This window comes from Octopus bimaculoides, chromosome 11 (assembly GCF_046866305.1).
Source record: "Octopus bimaculoides isolate indiv1 chromosome 11, ASM4686630v1, whole genome shotgun sequence".
NCBI lineage: Eukaryota > Metazoa > Mollusca > Cephalopoda > Octopoda > Octopodidae > Octopus > Octopus bimaculoides.
Genome location: NC_142938.1, coordinates 80,386,892 through 80,400,807, shown reverse-complemented (window position 1 = coordinate 80,400,807; position 13,916 = coordinate 80,386,892). Strand labels below are relative to the sequence as shown.

Genomic DNA, 13,916 nt, shown 5'->3' with positions numbered 1-13,916 from the left:
TTCCTTGAGGGTTGGAAGGCAGTTATTTTCAGAATGGAATCCCAGGGCAAATGCTTACAAAAGGATGACTTCCATTAAAAGCACCTGAGCACTGAAGAGTGATGTTAAACATGGTGTGACAAATTAAGTCTGCCACCCAAGGCAGGTACAATCTATCTTATGAAGTTCCACAATTTTGTCTATGCATCCAATTCCATTAATCTCCTCAGTTGAAAACAGATATTGGTGGACAATGGTAGCTGTGGTACTTAATAGTGAATGTCGACATAACTGTGTAGTATTTCCCAGATTAATGAATCTGGCCAAGAGGACTCTAATTTTCGATTCTGGATTTGGTCTACTTCCTGTCTCATTGTTTTGTTATAATAATAACTACATAGTTATTAGGAGGAAAATAACAAAACAATGAGACAGGAAATAGGCCAGATTCAGAATTGAGAATTAAATAGTCCTCTTGGCCCTGTATTGTCCCTGCTGCTCAGTTCATCAGCCACTTTACAGAGGGTGCTGGAGGATGCATTGTTTGTGACTCCACTACTAGTGGGGTTGCCATGTAGTTTGCAAGACTAAAGAACCCTCACAACTGACAGGAATGATAGGAGGGAGAGAGAAGGGGGGATGTCTTTTGGTGAGGTGTTGAGAGATTTTAGGTGGGAGAAATAGATTTATTGTTGTGAGAGGGTGTCAGTGGGGGGAATAATGGAAGGGAATCGTAAAAAGTAGGATCAGGAGATAGGAAGAAACTGAGTGATGAGGTTGGTGCTATCCCATGTTATAAAAATGACAGAAGGGGATGAATGGAGGGGTGCTTGAAAGGTTTATAGGCATGAGGGTGAAGAGGTGTTGGGGAAGTTGTGAGAAAGAGGGGGTTATTGATGTGGAAATGAGTAGAGAAGAACAGTGAGGGCATGCTGGCTGCCATTTCTACCCTTGTTTTAATATTCTCTCTTTGATGATACTTGCATGAACACACAAGCGTGCACCAGTGCAGCATATTGCAGTCCATTGTCTTCTTTTTTGAGAAGTTTTGGCATTTCGAGCCTGGGTTTTGCCATTTTGCTCCCTGTCTTCTGAGCTCTTCCTCTTTCAGCAGGTTTCATTTCCTCTGAACACTTTGCACATTCTTCCATCAAGCTGTTGACACCCTTGTGCATCACAATGTCCATATATGGTTTTACTTCTTGCAAACTAAATCCGATTCCTTTTATACTTTACTCTCAGCTCATTTGCCCTGTCGTTCATGCACACTAACAGAACACATTCCCGCAGAGCATCATGCTTCTTCATTTCGTTCTAGTTTTTGCAAATCATCTGCATTCTAGACCCCCCAAAAAATCCAAGACGTTCATTCAGTGCAATTGAATGTGTAAGGAACTCCAAGAAAGAAAGTACTTCAGGGGTTGAGTGAATTGGCAGGGACCTATACTGTTTTTCTTTTACTAGTGATGTCTACCAAAATATGTAACCATGATGGCTTTGGGAACCAGAATGAGCCCTAAATTATGCCAGCCTGCTGAATCTTCTTGTCAGTGGTGGAGGTTGATGGGTATCCTGTTCTCACTTCACACTTGTCTGGCCCCTTTTAAACTTCTCAATCCACTCATACATGCTTCCACATGATAGTACACTGTCCCCATATTGTGCTAAAAGCCTCCAATGAATTTCAGCACCAGACACACCTTCTGACCAGAGAAATCGGATCACTGATCTTTGTTCTTCTTTGGTGGACATTGCTAGTGGAGCAGCCATGCTTACACTGTAAAGCCAGAAAAAAAAATGGCACAATCAGGCTCAAATTTTTGATCATGTGACCACAACAGTACCAACTATAAGCATGCATGCACAGAAGGCAGTGTTATCAATAATAAAGACATGTTATGGCAAAAGTGCAGATAATTTTTGACTTCCCCTCATATTTGGAGTTTGTTAATTTTGTAATTTTTAGGCTTCAGATGTTGGGACCAAGAAACGCTGAGAAGTGATGAGTAGCAACTCACATCTGATTCAGCTTCCAATAAATATGTTGTTCTACATCACCTAAGGGTGTTTTCACTTTGTTGCATTTAACAGCAGTGTGAATCCATCATATTCTGTTTGTCTGTCTGTCTGCTTGCTACTACTGCCACCACCACCACCACCACCACCACCACCACCACCATATTATCATCATCATTTAGTGTCTATTTTCCATACATATATAGGTGTACGTGCTTATGTATAAATATAAATGCAGTTTTAAAAATATAATTATGTGTTAATATGTATGTAGTGTTATACATAGGTGTATGTAAATATATTTTTACACATACATGCATACATATAAATATATACATCTGCATGTCTACATGTGCCTGTGTGTGCATGCACACATACACAAAATACTGATAGTTCACTAGCAATAAAAACAAGTTTCTAAGGTTACATACTGTGCCTCAAGTGCTATGAACTGGAATTGCATCCAGCTAAGCAATATCCGCAACAAAATAAAGTAGTTAAACATTAAACATGTAATGATATATACATAAGAGTAGCGAAAACATGGGTGGTATTGATTATATGTAATTCTTATTACGAATAACTGATGAGATTAATTAGACAAAGTATCCAGTAGTATAAAAACGTCTATCTAACTCTCTCTCTCTCTCTCTCTATATATATATATATATTATATATATATATATATATATATATATATATCATCATCATCATCCAGTGTTTTAAATCCGGGTTTTGTCCCCGATAACAGGGGTGGCCGAATCTACCTCAATACCATAGCAACCAAGGTAGGCAGGTGCAGCCCACCCCAACCTTGGGCTGGCTGGTGCCCATTCTCCCTTGCTATCATGAGGCTATTTTGGAGCTGGATTTTTTACGGGGAGCATGCCCTTGCTTACCCCCAACCTCAGCGGCAAGACATGAGTGGTCCCGAGACCAACGCCTCTACCAAGATTTTATCTAATGTTCTTCTTAGAGGTAAGATAAAATTCTTTATGTTCGCTGCCCTCCTACATCTTTGACAGTATATAGACACAGTGAAGCTTTACTATAGCGTCGTAAAATTATCGACTGCTCTTTCCAGTAAACATTGGTGCCTTGTTGTACCACTATTATATATAAATATATATATACACGAACGTAAGCACATAAATGTAAAGTAAGGAGGGGAAAAATAGTACTTGAATATCTGAGGTAGAGTAATATGCTGTATTAGTATTAAAGCTGCGAAAACATCACGAAAAACTGATACTCAGAGTTTCACATTCCTGTCCATCGGACAGTTTAGATTGAAAAATGGCAATGGGGAAACTCTGAGTAGCAGATTTTTGCAATATTTTTGCAGCTTTGATAATAATAATAAAGTATATATATAAATATATATATATATATATATATATATATATATATATATATATATATATATATATATATATTTATGCTTTTTAAAAGTTGAATGTGAATTCGTCCTCTAATTGGAGTAGTTTTCAAAGGATTTCTAATGTTGCTTCTTCATACTGTACTTTGAATTGACTGGTGTAAATTAGATATGAAAAGTTACATAGATATATAAAGTATATGATTTCACTTATAAAACAAAGTTCAACAAATTCAATCCCAGTTTACGTAAATGGAGGAGATTAGATGTTGATATGGATGATAATTTGGAATAAAAAAAAATTGTCATCCATTTTAACATCTAATCTCCTCCATTTATGTAGAGTATGATTGAATTTGTTGATCTTTGTTTTATAAGGTGAAATCATATACTTAATATATATATTAATAAATGTGAGATCCAGGGATCGAGGTGTAGGAAGAAAGTTAGCTTCAACCAATCCATAGCAAATATAAAAAAACAATTTTCAAGGACAACAGTCGTTTATTGAGACGGAAGGCTGTGGATTTTTCTGTATCAAAGTGCAATAAACTGTAAAAAGTTCTTTTATATTTCACGGTAGGCGACTACGGTTGCTGGGTGTACGAATAAGAATACAAGAGTTATGGAATGGAATAGATAAGATCTGGGCTACATATGTTTCACAGCGAATGGAACCTCAGAAGTGGTAAATATCCAAGCAAGGTGTATTCCACAGGCTCCTCTTCAGGCCAAAGATATCTTGATTAAATGGAAGTTTACATTGTCACGAGGAGGTACATGTTAATGTTGTCACGTTCTGATTGAATCTTCCACATGTTACCATGTACCTCCTTGCAGCAATGTAAACTTTCATTTAATTAAGATATCCTTGGCCTGAAGAGGAACCTACGATATACATCTTGCTTGGATACTTACCCCTTCTGAGGTTCCGCTCGTTACGAAACATATGTAGCCCAGATCTTATCCCCCTTCATCCTATAACTCTTTTATATAAATAAATGCCGGGCTTTAACAGCAAATCACATTTGTTCACATTTGTTTCTGCACTGGACATCAGCTTCGATATGAATAAGCAGCAGATGTGTGTTTGGATTATTCCTCAATGGGAATGCACTCAAGCACTGTGCTTGATTGCATTCCACCTGAGGAAGCTTCCACACAGCTGTTGCTGAAAATATTTAATTATATAGTAATTCTGAAGAATAATTTTATATAATGATATATAGATATAAACTCAGCAACTCATAGCTGGTGTCTAGTGCAGAAACGAAAGTTGTGGTTTGCTATTGAAGCCTGGCATTTTCAATCCTCATGTTGTATTATTCTTATATTAATCCTATACAATAGTGGAGGAGTTCCACATGTTTATCCAGCCTTGAAGAATATCCTGCTGTAGAATGACATGTGGTAGCCAGTAACAGTATAAGAGCTTTTAAGTGCACATTATGAGGTTATTATCCAAATTATATATTTAACACACACACACATACACACATGCATATAAGGGTGTGGATGTGTGGCAAGAAGTTTGCTTGCTAACCACATGGTTTTGGTTTCAGTTCCATTGCATAGTACCTTGTGCAAGTGCCTTTTATTATAGCCTTGGGCTGAGGTAGACCAAAGCTGAGAGGTGCTAATTGTCTGTCTGTCGTCTGTCTGCCTGCTTATGTGTGTGCGTGTGTGATACTGTCCCCTTGTCCTGATGTTGCATGGTAGTTGTAAGCATGCATTACAGTTATACAATCAGCATCCCTCATTTCCAATCTTCCATGAAAACATGTCTGGTCATTGGAAAACATTTTGGGAATGGATGAAGGTTGGTCATCTAGCTGTAGAAAGAAAGTCCACCTCAACAAATTCCATCCAAATTAGGCAAGCATGGAAAAGTGGAAGTTAAAATATTGTTGATGATGATGACATACACACACACACACACACACACACACACACACACACACACACACACACACACACACACACACACACATATATATACACTAAAGTATGCGTATATGTATATATATATACTTACACATACATATACACACACACACTCATATATATATATTCTTACACACACACACACATGTATATTTTACATATATTATTTATTTGAAGAGCACAGTACATGTATTTAAGGAACATTACATTATATATATATATATTTGTATATATATATATATATACATACACAAATGATCGACTAAAAAGTACTGGAGGGCTGCACCCCATATTACTGTAGTCCTATGACAGAAACCAATAATAAAAAAATATATACACCCATCCAAATATCATTAGTCCTTTATAGGTTTCAGCTTCTGGGTTTCTATGGTCCCTGCTATCATTCATTATATTTAAATATACATATGTCAGTCTCAGTATATATGTGGTCATCTTTTGTTTTCTGTGTGTGTGCGTTTGCAGATGTATAGTGAAGCAAGCTAAAATTTAGACCAGGTGACTAATCACATAAGTTTTTCTCTTAAACAGAAATTACGAGAGGGGAGGATATATTTAGATGTATAACTTACCATTTAATGAGTTGTGTGAAGTTGTTGGATAGACTTTAAGCCTTTGCAAATGAGTGACGGTCTCTTGTTGAGTCAGATGTGTTGACTGGTCATCAGCTTATGAATATTAAAGTCCAGTGGTGCTCTCTTGGATTTATGTGTTTGTTGTTAAAATGGTTTTTAACAAGCTGGAATGCTGTAAATATATATGAAGATGAAAATACATAAATTACGGGCTTTCCAGAATAATAATCATAAGAAGAAAAAGAATAACAATAATAACAATGATGATAATGATAATAATAATAATAATAATAATAATAATAATAATAACAATAATAATAACAATAACAATAATAATGATAAATAATGATAAAAATTCATGATTCAAAGTATCAAAAGTGTAATAATATTATGAAAAATATAAAGTGCTAATGAATAGACAAAGAAATAGATGAGTACATCAATAAATGCCATATGTTTGATATGATTGGTGAGAAGTTGTACATCTGTATTATTAGAGAGAATAAAGCGAGAGAGAGAGAGAGAGGGGGGGGGTTATATTACTAGCTTATTAGTTTCAAATCTCTTTGCTTATGTCTCAAGAATATGTATGTGAACATGTGTTTCTGTGTATCGTAGATCATGAGAGCTTATAAACACACACACACTCACACACATGCATTTACATACATTCATACAGTTATGGTAACATATAGAAGGAGTGAGTACTCAATACTAAAGTACAATTTAATTTGGTAACTGGAACCAGAACGAACCTCATCCTGGAACTTACAAGAGCTAATAATCTATCCCAAACATTGACTTGTGGTTTTGATTCTACAAAGCTACAAGCTGGATGATTGAGATATAGATTTTCGGGTCATACGAAACCTGAAAGTACAGGGTGAATTTCTGTTCTGGATACTTAATCGAATGTATAAAAGCCAGATGATGCTGGTAATACTTTGAAATCATGGTCAGACAATAAATAATAAAATCTGGAAATTGGGGAGGCAGGCAGCTAGTCAATAACATCAATCCCAGTACACAACTGGTACTTATTTCCGGAAAGGATGACAGGCAAAGTCGACCTTGGTGGAATTTGAACTCAGAACGTAGAGATGAATGAAATGCCACAAAGCATTTTGCCTGGCATGCTAATGATTCTGCCAGCTCGCCACCACCACCACCACCACCACCATAATAATAATAATAATGATAATAATAATAATAATAATAATAATAATAATAATAATAATAATAATAATGATAATAATAATAATAATAATAATAATAATAATAATAATAATAATAATAATAATAATAATAATAATAATAATGATAATAATAATAATAAGGGATGCTGCAAGGGCTCATACGGCTGTAAAGATCAATTATTGATCAATAAAGCCATAACTGAAGACAGCCGCAGAAAGAAGAAAGGCCTCAGTATGGCCTGGGTGGACTACCAAAAGGCTTTCGACAGTGTTCCCCACACGTGGATTCTGGAAACACTAGCCATAAACAAGGTGGCACCAATTATCATAAAATACATAGAGCACTCAATGAACAAATGGCAGACAGTGCTACAGCTCCAAACAAAAGAGGGACTTGTGAAAACGAAAGCCATCCCCATTAGAAGAGGAATATTCCAGGGAGACACGCTCTCTCCACTCCTGTTCTGCCTGGCACTCACACCTCTCACAGAATTGCTAAATAGAACTGGATGCGGTTACAAATGCTATGGAAAAACAGTCAGCCACCTTCTATATATGGATGACCTAAAATTATATGCAAAAAACGACAAAGAGCTAGAAACACTACTACAGACAGTACACGGCTTTACCAAGGAAATAGAAATGAAATTCGGATTAGAAAAATGTGCCAAAGCAACCCTGAAAAGAGGAAAATTAGTTAAAAGTAGCAATATAACACTAGATAAAGCCAATGAAATAAGAGAACTAGACGAAAGCCAACCATATAAGTATTTAGGAGTCAATGAACTAGATAGGATACAACATACACAAATGAAAGAAAAAATAAAGAAAGAGTACTATAGACGAGTTAGATCAATACTAAAAACAGAGCTCAATGCTAAAAACAAGATAATGGGTATCAACACTTTAGCTGTCCCAGTTATAAGCTACAGCTACAACATCCTTAACTGGACACTAAACGAACTATGTAAAATAGACAGGAAAACAAGAAAAATAATGACAGGATATAGGATGCACCACCCAAAATCTGACATAGAAAGGCTATATATACAACGCACAGAAGGTGGCAGGGGTCTTATACAGCTAGAAAACTATTATAAAATAACCACCATAGGACTGCAAAAATACCTACTCCAGAAGCAAGGGAAACTAATACAAATAGCCACAAAACACGAGCAAAACAAAAAACTGTTTTCAGTATTTAAGGAAGCTGACAAATACAAACAAGAAATCAATCTACCTAACAAATACGAAGAAGAAGAAGAAGAAACAACAAAAGCTATAAAACAAATGAAATCCAAACTAAAACTAGAACAGCAACGGACCATGATAAAACGATGGCAAGAAAAGCCCCTACATGGTAAATACTGGGCTAAACTAAATGCGAAAGAAATAGACAGAGAAAAATCCCAGCGATGGCTGAGAAGCTCAGGACTCAAAGCAGAGACTGAAGGATTTTTAATTGCTGCACAAGACCAAAGCCTCCCCACCAGAAATTACCAAAAACACATAATGAAAAGAAATATAACAAGTAACTGTAGAATATGTGGAGATCGACAAGAAACAATAAATCATATTATCTCTGGCTGCCCAGTCCTGGCTAAGAAGGAATATATTCACAGACACGACAGAGCTGGGACCTATATACACTGGAAGCTATGCCAACATTATGGAATAGCAACAGAAAAAAGATGGTATAAACACACGCCAGAAAAGGTCACAGAAAACGAGAAAGCAACCATACTCTGGGATATGCCAATACACACAGATAGAGAAATTAAGGCAAATAGACCAGATATAGTTGTCAAAGATCATGAAGGAAAAAAATGCCTTCTAATTGATGTTTCAATACCAGCAGATGACAACGTTTCTCTAAAAGAAATGGAAAAACTTTCAAAATACAAAGACCTGGAAATAGAGATAACTCGAATGTGGAATCTAAAAACAGAAACAATTCCTATCATAGTAGGTGCCTTAGGTATAATAAAAAAATATTCAGACAAATACATAACAAAAACACCAGGACTTACAAATATATATAACATACAGAAAATTGCACTACTGGGTACTGCACACATTCTACGCAAAACACTTTCAATACAGTAAACATAAGAGCACCACAGCAAACCACAGCACATACCCAAGGCGCACAGAGCTGCGCTCGGTAGTGAAGTGAAAGCACGTTATAAAAATAAAACTACTGAATAATAATAATAATAATAATAATAATAATAATAATAATAATAATAATGATAATAATAATAATAATAATAATAATAATAATAATAATAATAATGATAATAATAATAATAGGTTACTCAACATGAAGAAAATTCTAACTAGGCCTCACCTGCAAGGTCATGCGCTGTTTGTCTTGATATAAGATCACCATGTTGCACACATGTGGTAGTGATGCATGTGCCTGGTGTACCCTTATTAGACGGGTAGTCATGATGGGTATATTGGGCTTCGTATATTTGTACCCCAGTATCACTGTGATGGCATGCATTATGCTCTCACTCAATAATAATAATGATGATGATTTCAAATTTTGGCACAAGGCCAGTAATTCTGGGGAAGAGGCTAAGTCGATTACATGAACCCCAATACTAAACTGGTACTTATTTTATCGACCCCAAAAGGATGAAAGGCAAAGTTGACCTTGGTAGAATTTGAACTCAGGATGTAAAGATGGATGAAATACCACTAGGCATTTTGCCCGGCATGCTAACGATTCTGCTATCTCACCGCTCAGTAGTGCAGTGAAAGTACGTGATAAAAATAAGACTACTAAATAACAATAATAATAATCATAATAATAATAATAATAATAATAATAATAATAGTGATGAGAATTTATTTCATTGTTTCGTTTTGCTTTTCTTTCTTTTTCTGTTTTTGGTCTGGTTTTAGAAATGTTTATGATCCTAAAACAGCATCAAATCTGGTTAAGCGTTGTCTTTTATTTCAATGTTATTTGTGAGATAACTTTTCTGTCATGATAATCTGCAATTTTGAAATGGGATATCTTTCTTTACAAACACTGATAACTAGTTTTACACATTTTTGTTCATGTATTGTTATTTTACTGCTTTGAATTTCTTTTTATTATTTTTCTCGACCCTGGAATAAACTGGATGCTAATTTGTAATTCTTGCACGTGCATATTTGCGTGTGCATGTCTATGTGTACAAGTATAAGGGTCCTTTTCATTTTTTACTATCAATTTTTACTTCTTAAATTGTTTATATATATATATGTGTATATATTTTACAGGTATATTGACAAATGTGAGTCAAAATGACATACTGCTGGCATCTGAGAGGGAAACAAGGAAAGAAAAACAGTAAGGAAAGAAAGGCATAATGGAAGAATACAAGGAATTTGCAGAGAGGGAAGCTGAACAGGAAGAATATTCCAAAGTGATTCTGAAATGATGGATTGACGAATATTTGAAGAAGATGGTCAATGGAAAGAGCAGTGTGTAGAATATATATATATATATATATTCTTTTATTTGTTTCAGTCATTTGACTGCAGCCATGCTGGAGCACTGCCTTTAAGTCAAACATATCGATCCCAGGACTTATTCTTTGTAAGCTTGGTACTTATTCTATCAGTCTCTTTGGCCGAACTGCTAAGTTATGAGGACATAAACACACTAATATCAGTTGTCAAGTGATGGTGAGGGAACAAACACAGACACACACGCATATATATGACAGGCTTCTTGCAGTTTCCATCTATCAAATCCACTCACAAGGCTTTGGTTGGTTGGCCCAAGGCTATAGTAGAAGACACTTGCCCAAGGTGCCATGCAGTGGGACTGAACGCGGAACCATGTGGTTGGGAAGCAAGCTTCTTACCACACAGCCATGCCTCTGTGTGTGTGTCTTTCACTTGCTCCAGTTATTAGGGGCTGTAGCCATGCTGAGGTACTGCTTTGAAGAATTTTAGTCAAATGAATGAACCCTGCTATCAATTTCTCTAAAGCATGGTACTTATTTTATCAGTCTCTTTTGCCGAAACCCCTAATTTACAGGGACATAAACTCACCAACACCAGCTGCCAAGCAATGGTGGGGGATAAATATGGACACAAAGACATACACACATGCAATGGGCTTCTTCCAGTTTCCATCTACCAAATTCACCCACAAGGTTTTGGTCAGCCTGAAGTTTATCATAGAAGACACTTGTCCAAGGCACCATGCAGTGGGACTGAACTCAGAGCAACATGGTTGGGAAGTAAACTTCTTACCACACAGCTACACCTCTGCCTATACATTATTTTTTCATATTTACCATCAAGTGTGAGTTGACCTTTTTAGCAATGTTTTCATATTATTCATAATTTTTAAACAACTAATTTTGATGCAGATGAAGCAGATTAAGGAGTTTCTTGCTCAACCCTTAGTTTTAGTTCCAGACCCGTTGCATGACATTTAGGGCAGCTAGCTTCTACTATTGCCTTGGGCAGACCAATGCCTTCGAAATGAAACTGGTAAGCAGAAACTACATGGAAGTGTGTTGTATGTGTGTTTTTAGCAAGAAGAAGTTTAGTGATTCCAACAGAAACCATTTTCCATGAAAGGAAATCATCATTGTTTAATATCCACTTTCCATGCTGGCATGGGTTGGACGGAGCCAAACCGTCCAACCCATACCAGCATGGAAATCGAACGATGATGATGATGATGATGATGATTTCCTTTCATGGGAAATGGTTTCTGTTGGAATCACTAAACTTCTTCTTGCAAATGGTTTCTGAAAATGCAAGCATGGATCAATTCATCCTTGATTTTCGAATCACCTTACTTTGCCATTCCAAAGTAGCCAGCAGTTGCTGTTTAATGCTAGTAGCAAACCCTAAGTAACTTTTCCAATATCTTCATGCACAGAAGTGGTACTAGTATCCTTTTCTACTCTAGGAAAAAGGCCTGAAATTTTTGGAGAGGGAACCAGTCGATTAGATCAACCCCAATACGCAACTGGTACTTAATTTATCAACCCTGAAAGAATGAAAGGCAAAGTCAACCCCAGCAGAATTTGAACTCAAAACGTAAAAACAGACGAAAGAAGTGGTACTATTATCATCTCATATTTACAAAGGCGCCAGCCATACATATTTTGTAAGGAATAATTCTGGTTTCTCAAATCAATTTCTCTCTATCATTTAGTGACAAGATGAAGATGAAATCTGTTTAAGTCATTTTAAATATTATATTGTTGTTTAGCACCTTTGCCTCAAGTTTGGATACATATATACCATAGAATCTTTGTGTGTGTGTATATCTATCTATCTGTCTTACTATTTAACTTCTCTTTCTCTCAATACACACACACACCCACACATACATACGTAGATATACACACACACACATACACACACACAGAAACATAGCATATCCTGCTGTTCCCAGTCCACAAGAATATTGTATACATAGACATGTTAAAGAAAGAAAAATTAGCAATATATTCTGCCATACAGTTTAGCAATGAAAGAAAACCCTGTTAGCAAACTGGGCTGATTGTTGTTGCTGGGATGCTGCTTCTCGTGAGCCCTGATTAAAGGATTGAAATGCAGCATGTTCAGCTGGCCCCTGCTTTCCCTATCCACAAAAAACTATATACACCAGGCTTGCTGTTTACATTCATTGATGAATACAGAGTGTTTAAAAATAAATCTACAGACATATTCTATAACACAATGTAATAATGAAATAAAATACTATTAATGCACTCATATATATATATATATATATATATATATATATATGTGAAGTAATTAATTAGGAATTTGGGAAATGGTGAAAAACCAATAACCTACATGTGTGTGCATATATTAAACACATACACACACAATACAGATTAACACACACACATAATAAATGGGTTATTGCTGCCCCCCCCCCCCAAATTTCCAGTTGATTGCTTTCTATTTAGTCACTTTCTGACAATGGTAGAATTCTTCTGATACAGCAGTTTTACACACCTCCCTTTGTCACTCTTATAGGAAGGATTTTTTTTTAATTATATTAAAGTAATCCTAGTGTCTTGTTTCAGAACACCTTTTTCTGATTTCTTTTACTTTTCTTCTCTGTTTTTTTTTTTATTCTATTATTTCAATCTTAGATGTTTAGAAGTGAAACTGTTTCCTTACGCTCGAGAAATGTTCCTCTGTAGACAATAGTCTTCTTTAGATTAGAGATATATTATTTGTTTGGGTCTGCATGGATGTTACTTTGCTTTGCTTGCATCTGTTTATTTTCTTCATCTCACAAAGGTATCGAGTGAATGTCATAGCAATTGAATATGAACAAGAATCTATTAGCCAGAAAGTTGGTGCATTAATTTGCAAACACACACACACACGATTCCAAAGTCGTCAATCACTGTCACAATGAAGCTCTGTAGATTTACAATCAATCGAGATTACACAGAGTGTCTACTGTTGCAAGTAATTTGAGAAAAAGGCAGCATTTTCAGAAAACTTTGCTTATTTTTAATTTTCAATTTCGTTTTCCTTGTCCTTTACTCCATAGGAAATGTTGTTGTTGTTGTTGTTAGTTTAACATGTGGTAGATATGGCCTACAATAGGGGTTGCTTGCCAAAGCTGCTCATTCCCAGCTTCACTGCTTGGTGTCATGGCAACTGTTCTGTTTGGCAGAGCTGCAGGCCAAAGATGCTTGAACACTTCTTTGTTGCTAAGTATCCATGACACACCCAACCACGTCCCACTTTTTCTCAGCCATCATCTTTGTTTAGCAATCGTTATTTTCATTTTAATCACACCTTTACTATCTCTGT

General features: G+C 35.9%; 1 protein-coding gene across 13 annotated transcripts in view; it reads right to left on the bottom strand.

Annotated features, from left to right (window-relative positions):
- LOC106867980 (uncharacterized) overlaps nt 1-13,916 on the bottom strand; it is a 635,945-nt gene that overhangs the window by 35,877 nt on the left and 586,152 nt on the right. For all 13 annotated transcript variants that reach the window (XR_016243735.1, XR_016243734.1, XR_016243736.1 and 10 more), the window contains one exon: nt 5,908-6,082. The gene's annotated coding sequence lies outside the window, so the exon portion shown is untranslated. The remainder of the gene's footprint in view (nt 1-5,907; nt 6,083-13,916) is intronic.